This window comes from Lissotriton helveticus, chromosome 3_1, assembly GCF_964261635.1.
Source record: "Lissotriton helveticus chromosome 3_1, aLisHel1.1, whole genome shotgun sequence".
NCBI classification, from domain to species: domain Eukaryota; kingdom Metazoa; phylum Chordata; class Amphibia; order Caudata; family Salamandridae; genus Lissotriton; species Lissotriton helveticus.
In genome coordinates, this window is record NC_136061.1 from 2,018,188,098 (window position 1) to 2,018,214,309 (window position 26,212).

The window sequence follows — 26,212 nt, forward strand, 5'->3', positions numbered from 1 at the left end:
AATGTTCTATCCCCATGGACCTCAGCTCAGCTCAGAGCATGGATGAGAGTTTCTAAAATGCCGCCCTACACATTAAAAACCATTGAGTTTAGGGAACCTGGTCTGGTTTGGGTCTGGTGGCTTAGTGGACGAATGGGCCCACTGTTGGGGCCTGTGTTGGACTTCTTGTTCACAGGTTCGAAATACCAATGGATCCACTTAGCCTTTCATGCTTCTGGGGTTGATAACATGAGTACCATTGAGTTGGGTAGCAATAAACATCTGTTATTCAGGGCCAAGATACCCGTTGCGGTGATCGTGTGCTTTACAAATACACATGTAATGTTATGAATATCCATGAAACACTCACAAGTAAGAAGCATAAAGTTAGAGAGGAAAGGGTAGATTGAAGCAATGTGAGTTCCACATTGTGTGGGGGTGTAGAGGGAGCTTTCTCCATAGTAGCAAAATAAATAATTGTTCATTTGCACAGTGAGCTCCACTCCCTCTGTGCTGTTTTCTATGCTGGGTAGAATTGTGCACAAGGGTAATAGGACCCGAAGTGGGGGAGGGGCATATTACACTATGAGCAGTACGCCTGGCCACTTGAGCCTTGCACAGCTTTTCAGCTGTACTTCTGGGAACGTTTCCGGATAGAAAAACCTGAAAAAGTTCACTCAGACGGAGATGTAAATCTCCAACTGTACTTTTGACAGTTTTTCTCCTGAATAAAGCCCAATGGGTTGCCTACTGATATAATCATATTTGATTTCTCTGCACATTGCTCAATCCAGTGCAACCATAGCTCTACTTACTGTTTGACTATGTTAAAGTCATAACAGTATCACAATTCAAAGACTACACACGTTTGGTGGTTCTCTGGAACTGTCCTATCAACATTTTAAGTTAATACTCCCCACATTATATATGACTTGTCAGCATCACAGACATTTTCCAGCCTTCTTACATATGTTACACTTTTGGATTTTTAAGGTGTTCTATCAACTAAGCTTCTTGGCACTAGTATTCTATTAGTCAGCGGCGGCTGGTGCAGTTAAGTGCGGTGGGCGGGGTCGAGGCGAGGCAGGGAGGAGGGGGTAGTCAGCAGACGACAGAATAGGTAAAATTAAATAAATAAATAAAACCTATTCCATCGTCTGTCGACTTCCCCTCCCCCTCCCTGCATGCCCTGCTCCACCACACCACCGTGCTTACCTGCACCGGCCGCAACTTGTATTAGTCCGGGCTCACATTTGCATGTATTAAACTGTCCTATATCACACAATGAAAAAAGCTTTCTTTACTAGTTTGGCCTTTGCAGTTTTCCAGTGACAGCAAATGTCGTTATGATCTGTGAGTCAGCTGGACAGCCCACAGGAATCCAGGGAGTCTATCATTCTCATTTATTTTTATATCAAGTAAAACAATGCAGAGCCATGAGTACTCAGCAAGAGGTCTGGGTTGCATGTATAACACTTTACCAGAATTGCAGACAGAGAGGATACATACAATCCCTATAGATCTGAAGAAATACTCTTTTGTTTATCTCAATTTCAGGTAAGATCCACTTAAGAGTAGATCTAATCTGAAGAACTAAGGACATACACTCACTCTAAGCACAGAGCAACACCACATAATGTAAGTAAATGTTGTTCTTATATACATTCTTCCAGTTAGACTGTTAGAGGTATGAAGTCATCTTTCTTCAAATTAAGGATTTTGCATAATGTTTCACATATGGGACAATGACTGTGCAACGTCTTATTTGAGAATAATGTGCACAGCTTGTTTCTTTACTTTGTGTGAAGTCTTTCCATCTCCATTGGTCTGTGTTTAATTTGTTTCATTGTTTTCAAGAATCCACTTTACGTAGATAAAATCTCGCTGAATCGAACTGTAGTATCACATGCACACTCATTTTGGAACAAGGGTCTGATACCCACTTTTGCCTGTGCCAAGCGTAGGTTGCTGCTAGTGCTGAATGAACACTGAGAGAGGCAGCACTGCTTGACTTAGACATCATCATCGTGATCAACATCCTGGCCTCTTATCAGTTCAGGCCCATCTGTCTTGGCAACACACTGGGGCATATTACCAAGCAATAGCGATAATTATCGCTATTGCTTGGTTAGAGACAAACATTTACCGCTGAGCTGCGGTGATTTTTATCGCAAATAAACCTTGGTATTACCAAGGTTTATCGCAAATGCCATAAAAATCGTCCGCAATGCATGAATATCGCTGAAAAGTCAGCGATATTCATGCATTATCGAGCTAATGCTCTTAGCCATGTTATCCACCTCCCATTGGATAACATGGCTAAGAACTGCTCAGGGCAGGTGTTAGCTTTTGGAGATATTCGCGCTTAGCGCGAATATCTCCATAAGTTGGTAATAGGAGATAGCGATGTTAGCGACTGTTTCCAGTCGCTAACATCTTGGCACGCCCACTTTGCATGTCATTAGTGGTAAATATCACTGACATGCAAAGCGGGGCCCAAGATGGTCGCTATCTCCTACTAGCTGTCGCTAACTGGTGTTAGCGACAGCTAGGTAATAGGGAGATAATTTTATCTCCGCTTTCTTGGCTTTTAAAGCCAAAAAAGCGGAGATAAACCCCCTTGATAATATGCCCCACTATTTCTTAGGTGCTGCGCCAATATGATCGATTGTCCCTTGGTCCCACAACAAACTGGTTTGCTGCACTGTGTTCCTCAATCAGCCTTTTGCAAAGTCACTAACCAGATAGAAGAGCTTTTTAATAGAGGCAAACCCAAAACATGTGGGGGAACAAGGCTGGGTTTGCATTTTCTTAGGGCGGGCTAGGACTATGGTGGGAGTTATTGATGCTGTTTTTTTTAATTTTGAGAAGAGGGAAACAGGTGGCGGTGGCACAGGAGCAGGCTGTAAAAGGGTGATTTGCACATCCTCTGTGCCACTGTTGACTCGAACAATGACCTGTTTATATACTTCACTACCAACTGTGTCTTCTGGAACGTTCTGTTTGCCGTATCTCACATGTCAGGGCTCAGGGTTCCACTCAATGCCATCTTCAGATGAAAGGGACTTGGAGACAATGGAGGAATACCTTTCTTTTTTTTGAAGGAGATGATGATGCATATGACAGAAGAACATGCATGACATCTTACTGAGCAGCAGGCGCAATATCCTGCTCTGTTGTAAGCCCAACTTCCTGTTCTGTTTGCTGAGAAGATTCTGTCTTCTGGGACAATTCCCTTTCTTACTGAATGGTCTCAGTCATAACTGTGGTCACTGCATTCCTGACAGACATCTGCTTATGTTTTGGGGTGGTACCCCTGATACAGGTGTGAGCCCTACATCTTCCTGCCCAGAAAATGGTGCTGCAGGTACACCACATTGTGCACCTTGGTGAAAGAAGAAAGACCATTTCAGACACGCTCTTTCCAGTGGTGGGGTCAGAGTTATTCTTGTTGGTTAGTACTTATTCGACAGGTCTCTGGACTTCACTGTCTAGGACCTCCTTTGTAATAGTGAGAATCTGAGTGTGCATGACGTTTAGGCAGTGAGTAAAAGATGCGCAGTGAGTCACTTCTAATGCAAAAAACTGAACTGCCAGGCCAGGTCCTCCATTAACCGGAACCAAGCATCATGGGACCGGTTTCAGAGTGTCACCCCACATCAGCCAAGCTAGCTTAACTCCTGTGGCATGGAGAGCACAAGACCCACGTCTGGGAAGGAAGTGGGAAATTAATATACTACCCCCCCACATGACGAATTGCAATGAAATGTAACAATTCTTGCAACTGCAGTCACAAATCATTGATGCTATTTTACCTCCTGAAAGGAGGTGGTAAAGTATTCACAAAGGTAAAGCTGTGTATGAGAGATTGCTTCCACCTTCAAAATGTGGGCTCAGGCATTTGGGTCAGTGGGGCATACATAGGCCAAGGGTGACTGTATGTTCCCATCAATACCACTGACACTTTTGCTTTGTAGCGCCTGACCCAGTAAAGGACAGAGGCTGTAATAAACAAGTATTTGCGATGCAATAGGTCCCGCATTACTGATATTATGAGGTATTGGCGCTGCAAATAATAATGCAGCTTCAATAGCTCATACTTTCAGTAATGTGAGACCTAGTGCATTGTAAATGCTTGAGTAGTGAGCCAGAAACCAGCATTGTATGTCTCAGTGCAATACCGCAAGCTGCTCCTAGAGGTGTCCCTAGTGAGCAAGACACCAGCACTGCATGTCCTAGGTGCAGTACCACAAGCTGCTCCTAGAGGCCCCTAGTGGGCAAGGCACCAGCACTGCATGTCTAGGTGCAGTACAGCAAGCTGCTCCTACAGGTCCCTAATGAGCAAGGCACCAGCACTGCGGACCTCTTTCGGTCACATATGGTACTATACCCTGCAGATCTGGTAAATTCACCCTACCCATAATGCACTGCATGCAAGACAGTACTATGATTACGTTCAAAGAGCTACGTCCATATAAACAATCAGTAGCTTTGAAATGTGAAAAAGAATTATTACAGTAATTTCGGATTAGGTTGTACTCTGTGTGGAGCTGATGAAGGGAAATTTATATAAATGTGAGATGTTCTAGTGAGTGAAGTAGGCTGTGATGCCAGAAACCAGTCCCCGGAAGCTTGTTTCCTTCCCAGTATAAGAATTGGCTTGGTAGTTTGGTTTGCCCTGTTCCCATCATGCACTGGGACAGGAACAGACTAATTTGCATATAGCCAGGTTCTGAGCTGGTATGGTGCAGTGAGCTAAATAACGGTGATGGACTAAAACCATGATCTATTGACTTGGTAAGAGTATTCTGCATCATTCAGAAACTCTGTCCATCACCACCCCCCTTTTCCAAAATCGGTTTTATCCACACTATGTGTGGGAGGGTATACTCAGACGTGAGTCCCTTGCTCAATGCACCATCAGGATTCAAGCAAGCCGGGCCGAAGAAGGCCGTGATGCCAGAAACCGGTCCCCGGAAGCTTGTTTCCTTCCCAGTATAAGAATTGGCTTGGTAGTTTGGTTTGCCCTGTTCCCATCATGCACTGGGACAGGAACAGACTAATTTGCATATAGCCAGGTTCTGAGCTGGGATGGTGCAGTGAGCTAAATAACGGTGATGGATTAAAACCATGATCTATTGACTTGGTAAGAGTATTCTGCATCATTCAGAAACTCTGTCCATCACCACCCCCCTTTTCCAAAATCGGTTTTATCCACACTATGTGTGGGAGGGTATACTCAGACGTGAGTCCCTTGCTCTTTGCACCATCAGGATTCAAGCAAGCCAGGCCGAAGAAGGCTGTGCTGCCAGAAACCGGTCCCCGGAAGCTTGTTTCCTTCCCAGCATAAGAATTGGCTTGGTAGTTTGGTTTGCCCTGTTCCCATCATGCACTGGGACAGGAACAGACTAATTTGCATATAGCCAGGTTCTGAGCTGGGATGGTGCAGTGAGCTAAATAACGGTGATGGATTAAAGCCATGATCTATTGACTTGGTAAGAGTATTCTGCATCATTCAGAAACTCTGTCCATCACCACCCCCTTTTCCAAAATCGGTTTTATCCACACTATGTGTGGGAGGGTATACTCAGACATGAGTCCCTTGCTCATTGCACCATCAGGATTCAAGCAAGACGGGCAGAAGAAGGCTGTGATGCCAGAAACCGGTCCCCGGAAGCTTGTTTCCTTCCCAGTATAAGAATTGGCTTGGTAGTTTGGTTTGCCCTGTTCCCATCATGCACTGGGACTGGAACAGACTAATTTGCATATAGCCAGGTTCTGAGCTGGGATGGTGCAGTGAGCTAAATAACGGTGATGGATTAAAACCATGATCTATTGACTTGGTAAGAGTATTCTGCATCATTCAGAAACTCTGTCCATCACCACCCCCCTTTTCCAAAATCGGTTTTATCCACACTATGTGTGGGAGGGTATTCTCAGACGTGAGTCCCTTGCTCATTGCACCATCAGGATTCAAGCAAGCCGGGCCAAAGAAGGCTGTGATGCCAGAAACCGGTCCCCGGAAGCTTGTTTCCTTCCCAGTATAAGAATTGGCTTGGTAGTTTGGTTTGCCCTGTTCCCATCATGTACTGGGACAGGAACAGACTAATTTGCATATAGCCAGGTTCTGAGCTGGGATGGTGCAGTGAGCTAAATAACGGTGATGGATTAAAACCATGATCTATTGACTTGGTAAGAGTATTCTGCATCATTCAGAAACTCTGTCCATCACCACCCCCTTTTCCAAAATCTAGTGAGTGAAGTAACCACTGCTAGCCTAGCTTAGGATAAAGTGCCTGAAGCCTTTTAAGAAAATAGTGCCTTGAGGCTGTACTTAAAACCTAGGTAGTAACACATGTATCAGGGGGTGTCCTCATGGGAGGTTACAAGAAGAGATAAGGTGGTACTACGGAGGGACTACTAAGCCTATTGACCAATGAGAAGTCACCATTTACAAAGGACAGGGACGGGAGCCAATTAAGAAGATGGGCGGAAAGTGGGCGGAGATTTAAGCCCATATCCTGAATACAGCATGTCTTGAAGAGACAGCGCAAGCACTGCCTAGACGAGACCTAAAAAGCAGGCATTTTGAAAATTCGAATGCAGGTATGGAGGCCTGTTATGCCATATTTACCTCCATTTCAGCATTCACAATAGGTCGTAGGTTTTTACAGGCGGACTCTTACCCTATTAATACTAATGAGGCAAGAGATTTGCATTGTTTGCCCCTAATTGTGACTTGGCTCTTTTGTGCATCAAACCCATAACATTTTGATTTCGGAATACTTCTCTGTTTTAGAATCTGATCTCCGTCCTCTTTCATGAAAGTGGAACAAGGATGTGTGCACAGATAATATGTGAGGGGGCCTTTCCCTGTGTGTGGGAGCCATTTAACATTTCCCTGCCCTCAATAGAGAGGTGTGACTGTCACTCTGCGCCAGCCATTCTGTGGCAGAAGGACAGCTGGGTTATGAAATACCAACGGAGCCTTCACCAATGGTAAGTCAGTAGTTCCTCAACTCTAAATAGAGCAGGTAAACTGGGGGTTTATGGCATTCATCCCGCTCCGTCAGAAGCTAAATGAGGCCTTCTAACATGACCACAGTCCAAGACATTACCAAGTTGCTAAACATTCCCTTTCTGCAGAGATCAGTCCTAAAATGTGATATGTAGTCAATAATACCTCTGCTGCTTAGAAAGCCATCAGCTGTTGTTAAAGTACTGGCAAATTAACTACCTGTATTTCTAAGCAAGATCATAGACAGTGCACACACATACCAACTCCAAGCATGCGTTTAATTACACAGGATCTTCCAGGTTCACCAATTGGGGTTTAGGGGCACAAAGTCCACTGTAATCAGTGTCAGAAAGGACTGTATCTAATTACTCAATACAGGATATTCGGCATCTCTCCTACTCTTTGAACTGTCTGCATCATGCAGCAATGTGGACCATGCCCCCCCTCCTTCATGACTAGCTTGAGAAATATGCTGCAGTATCAGTCTAGGACCTACATTGGTTTCAGTCCGACTCACCACGATAAACCCAACAATTTAAAAATGACAAGTCATAAGTCAAATATATACTTGGAAACTCCCCAAGTAAGCAGGCAGCCCCTCCAACATTTACATGTAACTCTTCATGGAGATAACCACACAACATAAACTGCATTTCCAAATGTATTAACCAGGATCATGGGGGCAAAATCACTAACATCATAAGATCGAGAAAACCAATTAAACCTACATGGTGGCAAAGATGAGATCATAGTGACTGGCGAGACTCTCACTCTATCTCGTTGCCCTAATAACTTGGCACAGCACATTCCACAAGAGGCAAACACGTAAGAAAATCCCCATGTCTTGAAAGACCTCCACTGACTTCTGTTAGACAAATGAATATATCCCAATAGTCTCAGCATCATGAAGACAACCTTCAGGGGGTCAGGAGAAGAAAACCTGTGCTAATTAGTTCTCAAATACACCCTTTTTACAATCTAAGATCAAAACATCTAATCTAATTCCAATAGAAAAGAAGTAGAGAGGAAAGGCAATCAGTGTTTTGGGAAGCTGGGCCCTGGACTCATTGGCTCTCACCTTGATGAGAATCGATATATTTTAGTCCTTTAAAGGATCATTGCTGATACACCCATTCAAGCAGCCATTAGACAACCATCCAATCACCGTAGAACCTCCTTAAATCTTTTCAAGAAGGCCTGATGCCACAGGGCACAGGACAAGATGTATGGAAACCACAGAAGTCTTATTGGCCGAGTGCAGACAACTCGGCCAATAAGACTTCTGTCCTATGCTTACTGGAGGTCGAATAATAATTCTGCACATTTCAGAAGCATACTATGACGTAGCAAGAAGGTGACTTGTGGAATGTAGTGATAGATAACTGTATAGTGTGAAAGTGTGAATGTGTGTGTGTGTGTGTGTGTGTATACGCACACCTCAACCTGTTTACCTCGGTGTAATCATGAATAGGTTCAGAAACCTATTTGTCTCTGTGCCTTGAACGACACTAGAAGTACATGCTGATGGCTTACACTGAGCGCATAGAGCCAACATAAGGGAAGATGCTCTGTCCAGAAAGAGAAAAATAAATCAATAATACTTACTCATTGGGGACCTTATATTGATTGACATATTTGAGCTATGAGCTCTTTTCCGCATTTCTATTTGGGTGCTGGGCGTCAGGGATTTTGAGCCTGAAAATAAACAGTATGCTCTTACAACTAAATTACATTATATTTTCAGTGCAACCCGTGAGCTGAGATTTCAATTTACTGTTAGGCCATTAAAATATTTTCACGTGGACACCTAACAATGGCACTTTTTTGGGTCAATTGCTTTGTTTATTATTCAGCAGTGGGAACCTCAGCCGCCCACCCTATTCTGTCTAGGGTCTCTCCGTTTTGTGTCATACTTCTGAACCATAGCAGCGCCTTGGTGCTTCCTGTGAATAAATTCTTGGCGCAGCATCTGGTTACAATGCTGAAAGCTGTCTGCGAGCACCTCCGTTCCCGGATTCGCTTTCAATTCCTAATTGTTTTCTGATTTCCCTGTATTCCTGGGATCTGAGTAAAAGCGGTTATGTCGAGAACATTCCATTTTTCTGTTGTGCATTATCGTAGGCGGAATGCTCCTATTTATTTTACTTGCTATAAAAAGAGGTTTATTTTTTAATACCAATTGACATTCTGAGACTGGAGAAACAGTCATTGAAATGAGAAGCCGGAGTCTGTGAGGCGAGCTCCGACATTCGCAGCTGCGGTGGAAGTCCAGAGATTATACTCGTGCTGCAAGTCAAACACAGCTGGGACCTTACTAGACGAGCAGAGGAGGGGATTCGAGGGGGATGGGTTGCTACAGGTTGGTAATTGGCCCCCAAGGAGCATTGGACCGCAGCACACACAGGAAGCTCTCCTCCCTCCGCACCTGGACGCAAGCACACCCTTAATGAAACCCAGTGAAAGAGCGTGAATGTGGACACGGCCTGATCTGCAGCCACCTGTTTCCAGGCTCGAGGTCAGGAGGGTCATTCTAAGGTCAAGAAAAGGGGCGGGAAAGAAGAAACCTCAGCGAAAATACTACCATGCACAACATCGGTCCTGCAATTAAAGAAAGAGTACCTTTCATATTGCACGCACTGTGTTATTTAATTAATGCCGAATTGTAAAACAATTGATAAACTGGGACTAATTGAAGTAGATTGGCTCTCATGCTTTACTATTATCACCCTTGAACCATGCAGGTGAAGTGTAATGACGTTGTGAGGGTGCAACAGGCCTCAATGCTAGCAATGCAAGAAAAGGGTCCCTCTACCTCCCGATAGGTGGTAAAAGAGAGCGATAGTCGAGGTCCTGTTGGCTTCTCCCACCCCAGGGGGTCACTCATGCCTCTGCACCTCCTGCATTAATGACAGCTGTGCCCCAGTCTGAGTGATAGTGGTAACTGGCACAGCCTACCGACCCACTTGAGTTATGGCGTGCATTGCTTACTTTGCACATACCTTAAAAGGGTCTTTGGATAGAAATTCAAAGTATTGCATTTTTCTTAACTAAGGCGGGATTGTAGCTCTGAACACTGCTCATGACGGGCAAGAGCATCAGGGTATACAGGATTCCACAAGTGGGCAGAGGACAACCCTCCCACACTCCCTTCCCTTGCAGGAGTGGTGTGTCAGGTCATGACGTCCACAAGGGAAGTTGTAGTAGCGCCAATTTGTGTGAGTCCCTGAAGAACGAGAACTGTGCACAAATCAGCTTTGGCCACCACATGTAGCCGTTCTCTCAATGCAGAATTTGCAAATGGCGCAGATGCATATGTACATAATATTTTACACACACATTGCATGTTGCACCAATTCTTTTTGAGACTTTGCACAAAATGCTCTTGTGCATTAGGCCGTTTACATCTAAGCCGGGCCATACTATGCACTGTGTTCTTGACCAGGCCTGATCTTTGTGTCTACATTTGCCTCAGTTTCTCAGATGTCTAGTTTAAAGCAGGCAATTTAAACTGCTACCTACTGCAGAAAGGCCCCAGACTCTGGAAAGGTTTTTTTGAGACTTTTGATTTTTTCAAAAATATATGTATAATAAAATTGGTTCACTGACATAATATCAACTACAAAAATATAGGCATTTAAAATATCGACTACAAAATATCGACTACAAAAATATCGAAATCCTATCTACAAACAGGTAAGTACAAAAATATCGAATCAAAAATATCGTTTAAAAATATGTACTTTGTAAAAATATCGAATTTATTCAAATTAATGTAAAATTAAAAAAATATTAAAAATAAATAACTTAAATATACTTAAAAATACTTATATAACCTTAAAATTATTAAATAATTAATTTAAGTTATAAAAAAAACAATTTTATTTGTTAAAAAAAATATATATATATATATTAACATAATATTATTAAAAAATATACAATATTATTACCGTAGCATAGCAAAAGTGTTAAAATTACTATTCCCACTCCAATGAGTGCAACAGTAGGGAAAGCGTTGGAAAGCGTAGGGATAAAAATTACTATTCCCACTCCAGTGGGTGCAACAGTAAGGAAAGCGTTGGATAGCGTGTGGGTAAAAATTACTATTCCAACTCCAAAGAGTGCAACAGTAGGGAAAGCGTTGGATAGCGTAGGGGTACAAATTACTATTCCCACTCCAAAGTGTGCAACAGTAGGGAAAGCGTTGGATAGCGTAGGGATTAAAATTACTATTCCCACTCCAAAGAGTGCAACAGTAGGGAAAGCGTTGGATAGCCTAGGGGTAAAATTTACTATTCCCACTCCAGTGGGTGCAACAGTAGGGAAAGCGTTGGATAGCGTAGGGGTAAAAATTACTATTCCCACTCCAGTGAGTGCAACAGTAGGGAAAGCGTTGGATAGCGTAGAGGTAAAAATTACTATTCCCACTCCAGTGGGTGCAACAGTAGGGAAAGCGTTGGATAGCGTAGGGGTAAAAATTACTATTCCCACTCCAGTGACTGCAACAGTAGGAAAAGCGTAGGATAGCATAGGGGTAAAAATTACTAATCCCACTCCAAAGAGTGCAACAGTAGGAAAAGCGTTGGATAGCGTAGGGGTTAAACTTACTATTCCCACTCCAAAGAGTGCAACAGTAGGGAAAGCGTTGGATAGCGTAGGGGTAAAAATTATTATTCCCACTCCAGTGGGTGCAACAGTAGGGAAAGCGTTGGATAGCGTAGGAGTAAAAATTACTATTCCCACTCCAGTGAGTGCAACAGTAGGGAAAGCGTTGGATAGCGTAGAGGTAAAAATTACTATTCCCACTCCAGTGGGTGCAACAGTAGGGAAAACGTTGGATAGCGTAGGAGTAAAAATTACTATTCCCACTCCAGTGAGTGCAACAGTAGGGAAAGCGTTGGATAGCGTAGGGGTTAAAATGACTATTCCCACTCTAAAGAGTGCAACAGTAGGGAAAGCATTGGATAGCGTTGGGGTAAAAATTACTATTCCCACTCCAGAGAGTGCAACAGTAGGTAAACACTTCATATATTAATTTAAAAAATAGAAATTAATATCTATAAAAAATTAATTAAAAGTAATTACCAATTTAATATAATATAATATTTAATCAATTAAAATTACAAATTAAAATTAATATTACAATTAGTTACCTATTAATACAAATTATTACAAATTAACAATTAATTAATTAACAATTAAAAATGAATTAACAATTCATTCAAATTAAATACAATTAAATAAATTGAATTATATAATTAATTATAAATAAATTACTTCCCACCCTATTCCCCTATAAACCCACAACCAGCTACAGAAAATAAATTAGTAAAATTAACATAATTAGCAATTAATCAATTACATTAAATTAATTGGCAATTAAAATTTAATTAATTACCAATAAAAATTAATTAACAATTAATTCTAAATAAATACCAATAAATAATTTTACATATTTAATTAATTATAAATAAATTACTTCCCACCCAATTCCCCTATAAACCCACAACCCGCTACAGAAAATAAATTAGTAAAATTAACATAATTAGCAATTGATCAATTAATTAAAATTAATTGCCAATTAAAATTTTATTAATTACCAAATATAAATTAATTAACAAATAATTAAAAATGAATACCAATAAATAAATTTACATATTTAATTAATTATAATTAAATTACTTCCCACCCTATTCCCCTATAAACCCACAACCCGCTACAGAATTAAATTACGCAAAAATTAAAAAAACAAAATTCGTTAATTAAAATAAATTATAACATAAATACACACTTTTCACACATATAATAACATAAAAAACACTATAAAAATTCGATATTATTAAAAATTCGATAATTTTAATAACCTATATTATATACTTCGATATTTTAACTTTCTATATTTTTAACATTCGATATTACATTCCCTACCTTAAAAACGATATTTTTGATGTCTATATTCTGTCCATTTGATATTTTGTCCATTCTATATTTTAAACTCGATATTATGTCCATTCGATATTTTTTACTCGATATTTTGACTGTTTACCAATAAAATTATTTACAGGGGCTTTCATTCAGATGTCTTCACCCATCGGTCTTTTGGTGTGTCATTTACATTTTGATTCCTCCCTCTACAGCAGACAACGTGGGGTGGAGGGCTATCCCACTTCAGCCACTGGATAACTTAACTTTGAGTGACTGCATTTGGCTCTTTCTGAAAAAACACATTCGCACAACAGATAGTTCTCTTCAGTGTCAGTGTTTTTATTTTTACTTTATTAATTCGGTGATGCATTTGTGTTTTGAGTCTGATGAGATAACAGGACATTTTCTATCAGCTACCCATGATGATCACATGGCACATTCTAGCTTTATAAGTTCCAGTCCCATGCTGATGGTGTTGTAAATTCCTTTTTGAGTAGTCTTTTTATTATCTGACTTCAGTTCATATTGCACAGCATACCATATTGTGTCCAATCAAAATTGTTCTTCATTAAGTTATTTAATTTTTAGAATGTGTTCAATAAAGTGCATTTCTAACTGCACTCCTGTATGTTATTCTAGTATGTATTTTAATTGATGACTAGATTTGTATTTGTAAACCAACTGAGGGCCTGATTCCCACAGGTAAACTTATGCTTTTGTGTGCGTTTAGGATTGTTTGCTAATCAGAAAGGGATTTACAAGTAGTATCTTTACGATTGCAAAGTCTACACACATAAAAAGTTAGGTCTTTTTATGTGCAGAGACTCCGCACTCGTAAAGATCCTACTGTAAATCCCTTTGTGAATAGCAAACAATCGTAAACTTACACAAAAGTGTAAGTTTACCTTTGTGAATCAGGCCCTTAGTCTGTTTATCATGCTTACATGGCTTTCTTTATTCCAACTTCCTGTTTTGTCTGTCTGTCTATCTATCTATCTATCTATCTATCTATCTATCTATCTATCTATCTATCTATCTATCTATCTATCTATCTACCTATCTATCTATCTTTGCAACCCGATCTGTCTGGTTACCTCATTACATGTCTGTCTATCTCATCACGTATCTGTCTATTTATCTGTATGTCTGTCTATCAATCTACCTTTCAGTAGATCTATTTACCTATCTGTCTGTCTGTTAATCTACCTGTCTACCTGTGTGTGTGTGTCTCTATCTACCTGTATGTCTGTCTACCTAGCTGTTTATCTTTCTGTCTAGCTACCTGTCTAGTTACCTGAATGTCTATCGATCTATCTTTCTATCTGTCTTCCTGCCCATCTATTTACTTGGCTATCCATCTTTATCTTTATCTATCTGCCTGCCTGCCTGTCTGTCTGTCTGTCTGTCTGTCTATCTATCTTTCAACCTATCTATCTGGCCGGCTACCTATTTATACAACCCTTTTATCTGTTTTTGCAAGCTTTCCTTTTTACCTGTAAAACATTACAAAGCAATGCATTAACAAAGAGGCTGGATGCCAACAGCAGATCAATTGTTTTTTTTAGATCTGGTGTTATCCAATACCTTATGCTTTTATTAAAATTATGTGTGCAACACAGTCAGTTATAGGGCTTTTCAGGCAGACTTTATCCTTTAGTCCTTTGTTGCATCATTCACATTTTTCTTCCACCCACTCCAGGAGGCATAATGGGACAGTGAGTCAGACCCCTTCAGCCATTTACTGACTTTACTGTGAGTTACAGCATGCTGCCTTTTCACAAGAAGTACATCCACAGACAAAGAAGTTGTCTTCAGTGCCAGGGACTACTATGGTAATGCGTGCTTTTTGCAGTCCAAAACCATTTAATTAGATAGATGAGAGCTCACCAGCTTACTCACCCAAAAAGTTTTACAAAACCACAAAATGGAGGGAAAAAAACGAGAATTGCCAAAGCCAAAAGGCTGGCGGCCAGTGCGTGAGGGCTTGGCTTGCGAACGCTTGTTTTCATTGCTCCCAAACTATAATGCAAAGGAAGTAAGCTATATATGACATGGGTGAGTATTAAAACCGGGAAATACTATTATTTCCTTTACTTTCCTTTATTTTGGTGATCTATTTTTAAAACATACAACATGAAAATAGTGAATATTGGTTCTAAATTCCCATCTGTACAGGAATATATATAGCAACCCCCTTGTGAACAAACCATATTGATCAAATACAAAATTATCAAAACATGTTACAGTCATAAGCTGAATTTACTGCCTGAAGGAAGTTTAGTGCATTCAACTGAAATGAACATGGTCTTCGAGTTTTTATTAAAAACATTAATTTTCCTAGTTTCCTCCTTCACACCTCTTGCATTGTCCTTAAAACCCCTGAATTCAGGGTCGATAAAGCAGGAACAAACAGTATAGAGGCTTCCAAAGTACACATACATTTTCAATATATGCCACATTTTTTCTCCTCATATAAACCCCCAACAAGTGGTCTGTAAGAGTTTTGTTTTTGAACTTCTTTATTTATTCAAAGTCCAGTTCAGCGATTAACAAGCCTGTTGTTCACATTTTACATCTTTAAGAGGCTAATGACGAGACAAAGTAGAATCTTTTGATGCCATTGAGTGTCACAGAATGTGTAGTATCACTTCCACTGCTCCTGATTTTCAGTCAATTGGCGTACATGAGAAAAACATGAATGGTTTCATTCATTAGGTAGTCCTTGGTCAGAGTTAAGTGTGTATTCTGTGATTGTATCAACTTCCCAACATTTCAAGGTGGGCATTCGCTAAAGTACATGTGAGTGGCCAGGGTGGTGTGACACAAACGTGGAGGGAAAACCAGTAGCGGACGGTGTCTGAGCAAAGTGGTGAGGCAGAGGGAGAGAGGGGAGCCAGGGACAGACAACCCCAAAAAAAAATAAGAAAATAACTTACCTGTTCAACACTCCAACGTTTTTCTCTGACTCCCTCACCAAGTACTACAGGCACAGGCTCTCAGAATCCCCTGGGCCAATCCTTATGCTAAATGAAAGCAGTGTAAGGATTGGCAAGAATGCCATGGGGTTGCGCTTCCAGGTGGACTGGGAACCTGTGCATGCTCTTTCCAACCCAGCAACACAGCTAGGTTTGGAGAGAGCTTCAGTGCGCATGACAGTTTGGCTGGCCTCAGACGGCCGGCCAAACAGTCATGCTCACTGACAACCAGTGCACCTACTGGTCCCCAACTGCTCCCCCTCTGCCTGTCATCCCTGTGGCCCCTCCCCATGGCGACGATACAGAGAAAAAAACGATAAACACAGGGGGGGTGGGGTGCAATAACGCTCCTCCGCCACAGCCATGGAGCCACTGCTGTAAGAACGAAAAATCAATGCACAATGAGCACTAAGTTTTGATTTATATGTTGTGTAAAAAGCATTATGTGGGCAACATTTATCTCCCATGTTTTGCCATGTCTATATTTAGGTGCCTAATGTCATGCTATCGTGCACATGACTCTGTCATTGTTGTATTATTCAGAGTAGTTTGCCAGATCGATCCCTTTTTACCTCTTATGTAAGGAAGATGTAAAGGTGTACTATCACCAGATAAGGGTATTCTTGCGCTCAGTGGAAAACTGCCCATGCTGAAGCTAAGTCTTAAACGGAAGCTGTGAAAAGGAACAATATTACTGTTTTTGCAGAAAACATGATAGTTGTCGATATTTTCTTTGGTCTGAGTTACCTAGAATCTGTAATGTCATTGTTTTTTGTTGCTTCAGGGTGACAAGAAACGTACTGGTCTCCCCCGTGTCCCATCAAAGCTGTTATTTTCACCTGCAGATGTTAAAAGGCCCTATTTGGCATCCACAGTTACACTATACTCATGGGCTTTCCTTTGTCGCTTGCAACAATCTATTTTTTCTAAATTAAAAAAAACTCTAAAAAGAGGCTTTTAGCACACCCATTACTTACAATTGGCTGGGTTCATTGCCACCCCTACTTTCCTCCTTTTCGTTTGTAGACGCGTGGCAGCACATGCCGGCTTCACATGAGCTTCACTTTGTTTTCTTCGCTGAAGCATTGACCAAGTACTGATTGAGTTCTAGATTAGTGTTCTTCTGCTCTACCTGCCTTGGATTGTGATCCTTTTTCATTTTTAGTTTATTTTTGCTTTTTCTTGTAAGATAACTTGAAACAATCTGAGAGGAAGCTCACACTTCTCTGTATTTAACGGTGCTGAACGCAAACAACCAGGAACAACCAAACTTTGTGGTATGTGACCAATCTCTGAAACATACATTTTGGCCACCTATGATGAAGCAGTAAACATACTCCCATCATTTAAGACTGTTGCCACAGAGTATGTGTTTTTCTGGATTAACATTTGTCACAGTCATATTGACATATTTGTTACCTCTTTAACATTTTAGAGGGTGTTTTATTCATTAACAAACACACTGTGTTTTTAAACAGTTTATGATTCACCCTTACCTCCTCTTACTTCTACCCATCCTAAACCCTAAAATTACCCTTACTTACCTTTACCTCTACTCACCACTGAACCCTAAAATTACGCTTACCTCCCTTTGCATCTACTCACTCCTGAATACTAAATTCACCCTTAAGTTCCTAAACCTCTACCCCCACACAAACCTTACAATCACTCTTATCTCCCTTTACCTCTACCGACCCCTGAACACTCAAGTCACCCTTACGTCACCTCCCTTTAACCTCTACCCACCCCTGAGCCATCAATAAGTCACATTCACTTCCTTTTTCCATTCTCCAGCCCTGAACCTTCAAGTCACCCTCACCTCCTTTTACCTTTGGCCACCCCTGAACCCTCAAGTCAAATCACCACCTTTTATCTTTGGTAAGCCCTGAACTCACAAGTCACTATCACCTCCCTTTTGTTCTCTCCACCCCTCAACCCTTAAATCACCCTTATCTTTCTTTACCTCTATCCATCACTAAACCTTAAAATCACATTTTGTTGAATAACAGAAAAAGTATGTAATTTAAAATAAAATACTTACCTGCATAGTAAATTACTGCATGGTTATGGTACACATACTTACCTGCGTGGTAAAGTCTGTTTCCCATTATCTAGGACTCATCCTTCTCTGTTTCTTAAACCCTCTCCTGCCTTCACCCAAGCACCTATATATGTTTTGGAGGTACTGTTGGATGTGTTATGACCTTCAGTATGTTTGGCTGGCGCAAAGATGCAGACAACGCTGCTCTTCCTGCTCTGCATGGCCTTATTGCTGCTGTCTTCATGCGGGCCAACACGGCGCACTTCAGCTCAGATATAAGATAATTAAACTTTTTTGTGAAGGCAGAGAATAATCCCATACTCAAAAAAATAGATCATTACTCCTCACGGTCTGTGTGGAACCAATGAAAATAGGTACCATCAGAGGCCCATTATCCAAGGGAGAAACAGAGAAAAGACGGCTGAACCATTTGTGTCTATGTTGCGGAGGCACTGGACACTTTGTGAAAGCATGCCCAAAAGAGCCAAAATTGCAGGCAAAGGAAAACTTGCAGCACCACCAGTAAGTGGAGTTGGTCTGGTGAGTGTAGAAGAGGAAACAACTCAGATGAACCATCTAGTGGCCAATACTCTGCAGGTATCTTCACCTTATTTGGTCCTGACAATGACCCTAAAATTCAAAGAAGTTGTCCTGAGGGAAATATTAGTTATGGTAGACTCTGGGGCGACTGGAAACTACTCCAGCTTACAGTTTGCAACCCATATTGGTTTAAAGACCCTAAGGAAAAAGAAGAGTGAGGCGGTCAGAGCTGTAGATAGAACTAATCTGATGTCGGGGCCCATAACCTGCCACACAGAGCCTATACATATAATAACAGCTGAGGGTCATCAAGAAATCTTGCAGTTTAATTTAATCGATGCCCCAAAATTTCAACTCATCCTGGGGCTTCCATGGTTGACAGAGCACAATCTGTCGATAAATTGGAGTGATAGAACAATCAAGATGGATTTGGAATATTGTAAGTAACACTGTTTTGTGAGAAAAGAAGTACATCAGGAATCAAGTGTAGCCGCGCTGCTCTGTGAGAAATGTGTGTCAGTCTGTGTGATTCAAACAAACAAAATTCTGAGCGATGTCTTTGATGAATCAGAAGTAGAAAAACTTCCGCCTCATAGGACCTACGATTGCAACCTGCCATGTAGTCGAATCTATGCGCTGACTGAGAAAGAAAATCTACACCTGAAGGACTATTTGGAGAAGTATGGGTTTATCAGACCCTCTCAGTCTCCTGTCTCCACTCCCCTCTTTTTCATACCGAAGAAAGGAGGAGAGTTAAGGGCTTGCATCGATTATAGAGCAATAAATAGAATTACCATCAAAAATCGCTACCCATGCCTCTTATATCGGTGCTGTTAGACCAAGTAAAGGAGGCGAAAATCTTTACACGATTGGATCTCAAGGGTGCTTATCACCTGATCGTGCTAAGAAAAAGAGACACTGGAAGACGGCTTTTAGAACTAAGTACGGATAGTATCAATACCAAGTAATGCAATATGGTATGTGCAACGCCCCTGCAGCGTTCCACTATTTTATAAATTACGTACTGAGCGACTTCATAGACAAATGTGCAATTGTGTACATTGACGACATTTTGATTTATTCGAACACGGAAGAGGAAGACAGAGAACAGGTTAGAGCAGTCCTCCAACAATTGAGAGAGAATATCCTGTATGCTAACTGGAAAAATGTTTGTTTAATGTCACACCAGTAAAGTTTCTAGGATTTGTGTTATCCCCTCTGGTATAACCATGGAAGAGCAGACGGTTCAAGGAGTGACTGATTGGAAGGCCCCCACAACAATCAAAGAAGTCCAGAGCTTCATAGGGTTTGCAAATTTTTACAGGAGGTTTATACATCAGTTCTCTCAAAAAATCATACCCGTGACTCGACTGTTGAAAAAAGGAATACCTTTCAGAAGCAGCTGAGGAGGCCTTTAATTACTTAAAGATAAGTTTTACCACGGCTCCAGTTCTACTTCATGCAGACCTGGCTGAACCTTTTTACCTTGAAACGGATGCATCAGAACTGGCCATCGTGGGAATTCTCTCTCAAAAACACAAAGAAACCGGACAACTGCACCCAGTCACTTATAGGTTTAGAAAACTCAATCCAGCAGAGGTCAACTATACCATTACCGAAAAGGAGCTTGCGTCCATTAAAGATGCTTTTAAAGAGCGGAGACACTATTTGATGGGCGCAAAACATACAGTGACCGTATTCACAGACCATAGGAACATGAAATTTATGAGAATGGTGCAAACCATAACCCCTCAACAACTTCGATGGTCGCTGTACTTTGCTGATTATGACTTCATCATAACCTACCGATTTGGAACCAAAAATGGAAAGGCAGATGCTTTGTCGAGACTAGATACTGAAAACCAGAAACAGCCTATTGAAGATCAATTGATGAATCCCCAAGACAAGATCATGGGTTTAGTTTCTAAAGGAACCTTGGAAGAACAACATACGTTAGATGACAAGGAAATAATGGAATGGGCTGATGAGGACCGCAAGAGAGAAATTCGAGATAAGTTACCATATCAGGAGGAAACCTTGTACTTACCCAAAAAAGAACTGCAAAACAAGCCATGTATGAGTGTCATGACAGTCCATTGGCAGGACATAAAGGAGTTCGAAAGACTGAAGACCTGGTTAAACAAAAATTCTGGAGGCCAAACATGAGTCAAAACATACAACAGTAAGTTATGGGTTGTGAAATCACGTATAGCAAAGCCCTGAAGAAGCCCGTATGAGGAACGAAACGGCTTGGCGATTTTGAATTTTAGGATTGAAAAAAGAATAAAGAACTTTTACATCTACAATCAAAATGTATCAGTTTCTTTTTTGGGAAAATCTTGACTTATTGCTTATCTGTTTTATTGTACTTCTGGATAATAAATAGACTCCATCTATACAAAATGTACATGCTTGAGTGCTGGGTCACCCTCTGTTTAATTTGTCTAAGTGGCATCTGTGCCACTTTTTGAGGACACTTGGAGGTCATGTTCCAAGCCGGTTTGCACCAATCAATGAAGCAATAGACTTTGCCTAGATAGGGTTTTGACTGGTACAGGATCTTTAGCAATGATCCTCCTTCTTTTGGAATTTATAACTGAAGAGGATTAAACAGTGGCAGAGATATTCTTATACTTCTTGAGTACAGACATGACTAAAGCTCATAGTACGATTCCAGAGTGACTGACTTATTAGATTAATTAGGAACTTAGAAATATTGTGACATAGAGAACAAGCATTCTGAACCATTACTCAGTAACCCAATTAAGTATAGGATTAACAAAAGACTTACCTGAGGTTCTTCACCAGAGTCCCACGTAGGTTTGGAATGGCTTTTATTCTGGGCTTCTGTAACCTCCTTCAAAGAAGAACAAGGTCAGAATGATTAAAACTATACCACATCACAGAGGAGGGGCAATAGCTGAAAGAAATACTGGTAAGAATAGTTTGAAGGAACTGTGTTTTAAAAGTTATAAGATTTGAATTTAGTAGTAAGCATTGATATTGTGTTGCAGCTGAGAGTAAGAAGAAAGAAAAAGATGACATAAGAAGCTATTAGCAGAACTCAACCAGTTGGCTGTCTCTTCTTATCCCCTTTCCCCCATTGGCACAGACTTGTAGAGGAGATTCAAAAACCTTGCAGGAATTAGCATCGTAATGCGCCTGTCGCGTTGGTATTAAAAAATATTGAACCTGACACTGGTGCATGGATATATAGACAGGTTGGCCTCATGTAACATGTACTAGATGTTATTGAGTATAAGAGCAACATCTCATTTTAGCAGCCGTTTAGGTGGGCTGTTGATAATGGAAATCAATAAATATTATTCTTATCGTGCAATATGTCTTTGGTACATTATTGCAATATAGTTAGGAGTGATGCTAACAATGGGGACATATGTTCAACCATTCCACCACAAAATGTATATACACATGTGTTTAGTTTCGGGAATAGTACACAATACTCACTCTCCTGCAGAACAAAATCACACCACATCCATGACATTATTTAAATGCATACCAACCAATGCCCAATTAATTTCCAAAACATCTTCAACTTATTGACAGATACAGAGCACAACTCATTATTCATTAACTGAATCATAGCTGGAGAAGACATGGCACCAATATTGCTTGTAGCTGTCCTACCAAACTATCACACTGTGATACAAAATTGCATAGGCAAAAGAGGAGGAGGCTTACATTTCTCCTTCATTACAGCCCCTTTCTAGACACAATTTCAAACCTTCTGACACCATATTCAAACCAATGCATCCTTGGCAACTTACTTGAACACATGGTTTGACAAACCTAATTTCACTCACCCCAAAACTATCTTCATTGGCCTAGACACGCTGAATCTACATCAGCTCTACACCAAACCTTCTTCCTGGCAGCCTTCCTGCATCCTGTCCTGCAGTCCTCCCGCCGCCGCGTGTCACACCATCGCGGCCGCCGAGAGGAGGACTGCAATTCCCAGGGGGCAAAGCGCCACAAGCCGCGCACGCAATTTCCAGCGCCAGGAGGCGATTAAAACCGGACACACTTCCCGCGTCGGACGTGACTGGAGAAGCCCGGGCAAAGGGCGGGCCCTCTGAGGCCCTCAGACATCAACAGTGGTCGGGCGGGCGGGCCACCCCTCCAAGTCGCCATAAAAGGTGAGCCCTTAAAACATCAAGTATGGGGAAATGAAATATGAGTACCATCACTCAAGTATCCGAGGGATTTTCGGCCCCCACGCCTACTTTTGGAAGCCTGGTGGAAAATGCATTTAATATGGTTGTGACCGAAATTGCCAATACTGAGAGGAGAATGTCAATGGGACTTACAAATATACCTCAAGAGCCTACGCAAGTAAGCCCAAGTAATATGTTGCCGCTTTCTCCCGTGATTACAGTCATGAAACCCAACCCACCTGCTAATCCGCCGGTAATGTTGCCTGGGGGTAGTAGCCCTACTATCATCATTGACTCCCAACCTGATCATGTTGCTAAAGCTGTAATTCCATCTTTGCCCACGTGCAACACGACTGTTGGTGAGAAAAGGAAAAGAGGCCCCTCAAAACTAACAGGAAACAAGAGGAAACAACCCCTTTGCAACAAGAGCCAGCCGACCCCACAGAGTATGTGGTCTAAGGGGTCTCAAAAACCATCAATGGGAGACAGCGATACAGCGATACCAATACTATTGAGCTTGTACAAGTTGTTGAGGGGGCTCCCTTAGCAACTCCCTCAACCCCTCGAAAAGAAGGTCATAACTCTGCCTGCACACAGACTGAGCCTATAATTGAATGCACCACTCAACTGAAGCCTAATGGGAATTTTATTGAGACTATTGTTGATACGATTTTTAAACAAATGGAAAGTCAAATGATCAAACAGATTAATACTATTTTTAAAAGACTTGATAGACTGGAAAACCTTGTAAAAAAGGAAGATGCAAAAAGGAAAGGGGTGATTAGTCTTGACTTAATGAGGGGCGATCGATTATTGAAAGATTTGGAGTCTGCTAGTAAGGTTATTCAGGGTGGGGGGTCTAACAATACTATCACTAGTTTACAAACACCTAACACTGTAGCTAAGGACAACATTGCAGGGATAACCCAACCTACAAAGATACCACACCATACCCCGGCAGTAGTATCTGGACCCTCCTGTCTTATTACTGAGGTCGGTAATACCCCTCAGGGCAGCCCCACTTTAACTATCACGAAACCAGGGGCATCAACAAACTCTGGAACAGATAAGGCACAAACAGCTGTAACTAAGCCTATAAAAAATCAGGGGCCTGTCCTTCACCTGCCCCCTGACGCCTGCCCTTATGTTTTAATCTTAGCAGGCATACCACCACTCAGGGAGGGACAAGGCGAGTCTTGGGTCCAACTGCACAACAAATGCATTGATTGGATGGCAAAACACAAAGGGGTAGGTCGAGACATTTCGAATGAAATCTTGACAGCCCGCCGGGTGAGTTGGGTTGGTCCCCTATTTAAAAACATCAATGGGGACTGCATCGTAATCAATTTCAGGCACCCTGGTACAGCTAAATTTATACTCAGCAGCAATAATATCTATCCTGCCCCTCCAACTGTAGTAACCCCGTTGCCACTGGGTTACTTTTATAGGCCCCCACAAAGACCGTTTGGTCCAGCACCTCCCTCATTGCCCCTTTATAATAGGTACAGTGTACTCTCTGAGCGAGGCACTTTGGACTGACCATCAGCTACCCCTTCTGATATAGTAGCTAGCGACTACCAGAATACATTGGAACCTGTGGTAGAATCATTCATTTATTCTACTGTAATGGTGCCTAACAGGCCCAGAGGGCGGGAGTCGTCTCTTAACCTTGTAACACCTGCCCAGCCCATCACTACCCCTACCACTACCTCTACACCATCTGATGATCTGACTATTCTGAGTTGGAACATCGCCGGACTCAAAGCAAAAACAAAAATCAGGGATTGGATAGATTGGATTTCTAACTTCGATATCTTAATGCTTCAGGAAACCTGGTGCACTAGCTCCCTGTTGCACGAAGGATATAGTTGTTATAACCAAATTGTACCCATCCCGGCAATGGGTCGACCCAGCGGGGGCCTATCTATCTGGGTCAAGATTACAGCAGGAGCTAAAATCGAACCGTTGCAGACCAATGACATGAGTTTTCAGGCGCTGTTATATACCAGCAGGACAAAACTATGCTTAATTAATTTTTACAACAATGATTTTATAAGTCAGCCCAATATTAATTTTATAAGATTGTTTGATTTTATTGATGAAATTAGTGATGGACAAAAATATGGTAAACTTGATGGTATCTGCTTAGGAGGAGATTTTAACGCACACATCCATCCAAGAACCCCCAGCTGCAGAAGAGGTAAAGAACTGCTCAACCACTTAGCCATACATGACCTAGTCAATGTGATGGAGCAGGCAAATATTACTGTGAATAATGGACCTGAGGTCACCTATGTTGGGCGTGGGAGTGCTACTACAATAGATTATGTATTTATATCCTTCCTGCTAGGGGACCTTTTATTAAAGGCTGAGGTTGTCACTGCCGCATACAGCGATCATTACCCTATTTTAATTAGTCTTAAATCTATTAAAAAACAGGGGAATCGCAGTGAAATTGGGGCAAAGAATTTGGTGGCCACTACAGATAAACTTAGGGTTGTATGGAAGGGGATAGACAATAAGGGGGTTCTAATCCGTATCATCAAAATGCACCCCTTATTAGTGTCTGTCTGTCTATCTACTGATAGCCCCGAACATGACATTGTTGAGGCCTTTACGAGGCTATGTAAGGCCATAAAAAATGAGACCTCCAAAAAAGCATCAGCCTACAACAATAAAAACCCAAGGTGGTTCGACACTTCATGCTCCAAGGCAAACCGGTAACTCAGGGCTGCCCTTACAGCTGAACCTCAGGACTAATCTCTAGTGAGGAGACTGAGCGCGCTTAAGTTATAAGCGCGCTCTAAAAATAAGATCTGCAGATTTATTAAAAGACCACTGGGATTCCCTTGTGCGCACGGCGGCGTGTTTTGGAGCAAGGTCAAGAAGCTAAGATCAATGGGTTCCAATATTACCCCAATAAATTGTAATATAGTAGGGGACGTGTGGGTGGACCATTTTTCAAAAATCTATGCGGCACCACACAACTCCTCGGAAACTGTGTACCCTCAAACATCTCATTAATGGAGGTGGAAGACGCTATTGCAGAAAGTGCGGGGAACAAAGCCCCTGGTCCCGATGGGTTATCCATCGACCAAATTAAATCAGAACCAGATTTTTGGGCACCACTATTGTGTAACATTTTCAATAACGTATCACATACCTCAGTACCAGCAACATGGTCAAATAGCACCATTGTGCCTATTTTTAAAAAAGGCGACAGACTCGATCCTGGGTGCTATCGCCCGATATCCCTAATTGATAACACCCTAAAGATATTGGGTAGGGTTATCTTTAAAAGGATTAGAACCTGGGCTGAAGAACATGTTATTCTGCATCCCTGTCAGCTAGGCTTCAGAAGCAAAGTAGGAACTGTGGAGCAATGCTTAAACTTGAATCTAATAATGGCCAAATACACCATCGCCAAAAAAATCCCTTTGTATTTAGGGTTCATGGATTTAAGTTCTGCTTTTGATTTTGTTAACCGCTCCCGTTTATGGTCAGTTTTGTTCAATTATGGTTTAGACGAATCCCTGGTTTATTTTTTAGCCCAAAGGTTAGC

The 26,212-nt window shown here is 41.5% G+C and overlaps 1 long non-coding RNA gene across 7 annotated transcripts in view; it reads right to left on the minus strand.

Moving 5' to 3' along the window:
* Positions 1 to 21,284: 21,284 nt before the first annotated feature.
* The window catches only part of LOC144824073 (uncharacterized), a 347,831-nt gene continuing 342,903 nt past the window's right edge, over positions 21,285 to 26,212 (minus strand). For all 7 annotated transcript variants that reach the window (XR_013608887.1, XR_013608884.1, XR_013608886.1 and 4 more), the window contains one exon: positions 21,285 to 21,332. This is a non-coding gene — a long non-coding RNA (uncharacterized LOC144824073). The remainder of the gene's footprint in view (positions 21,333 to 26,212) is intronic.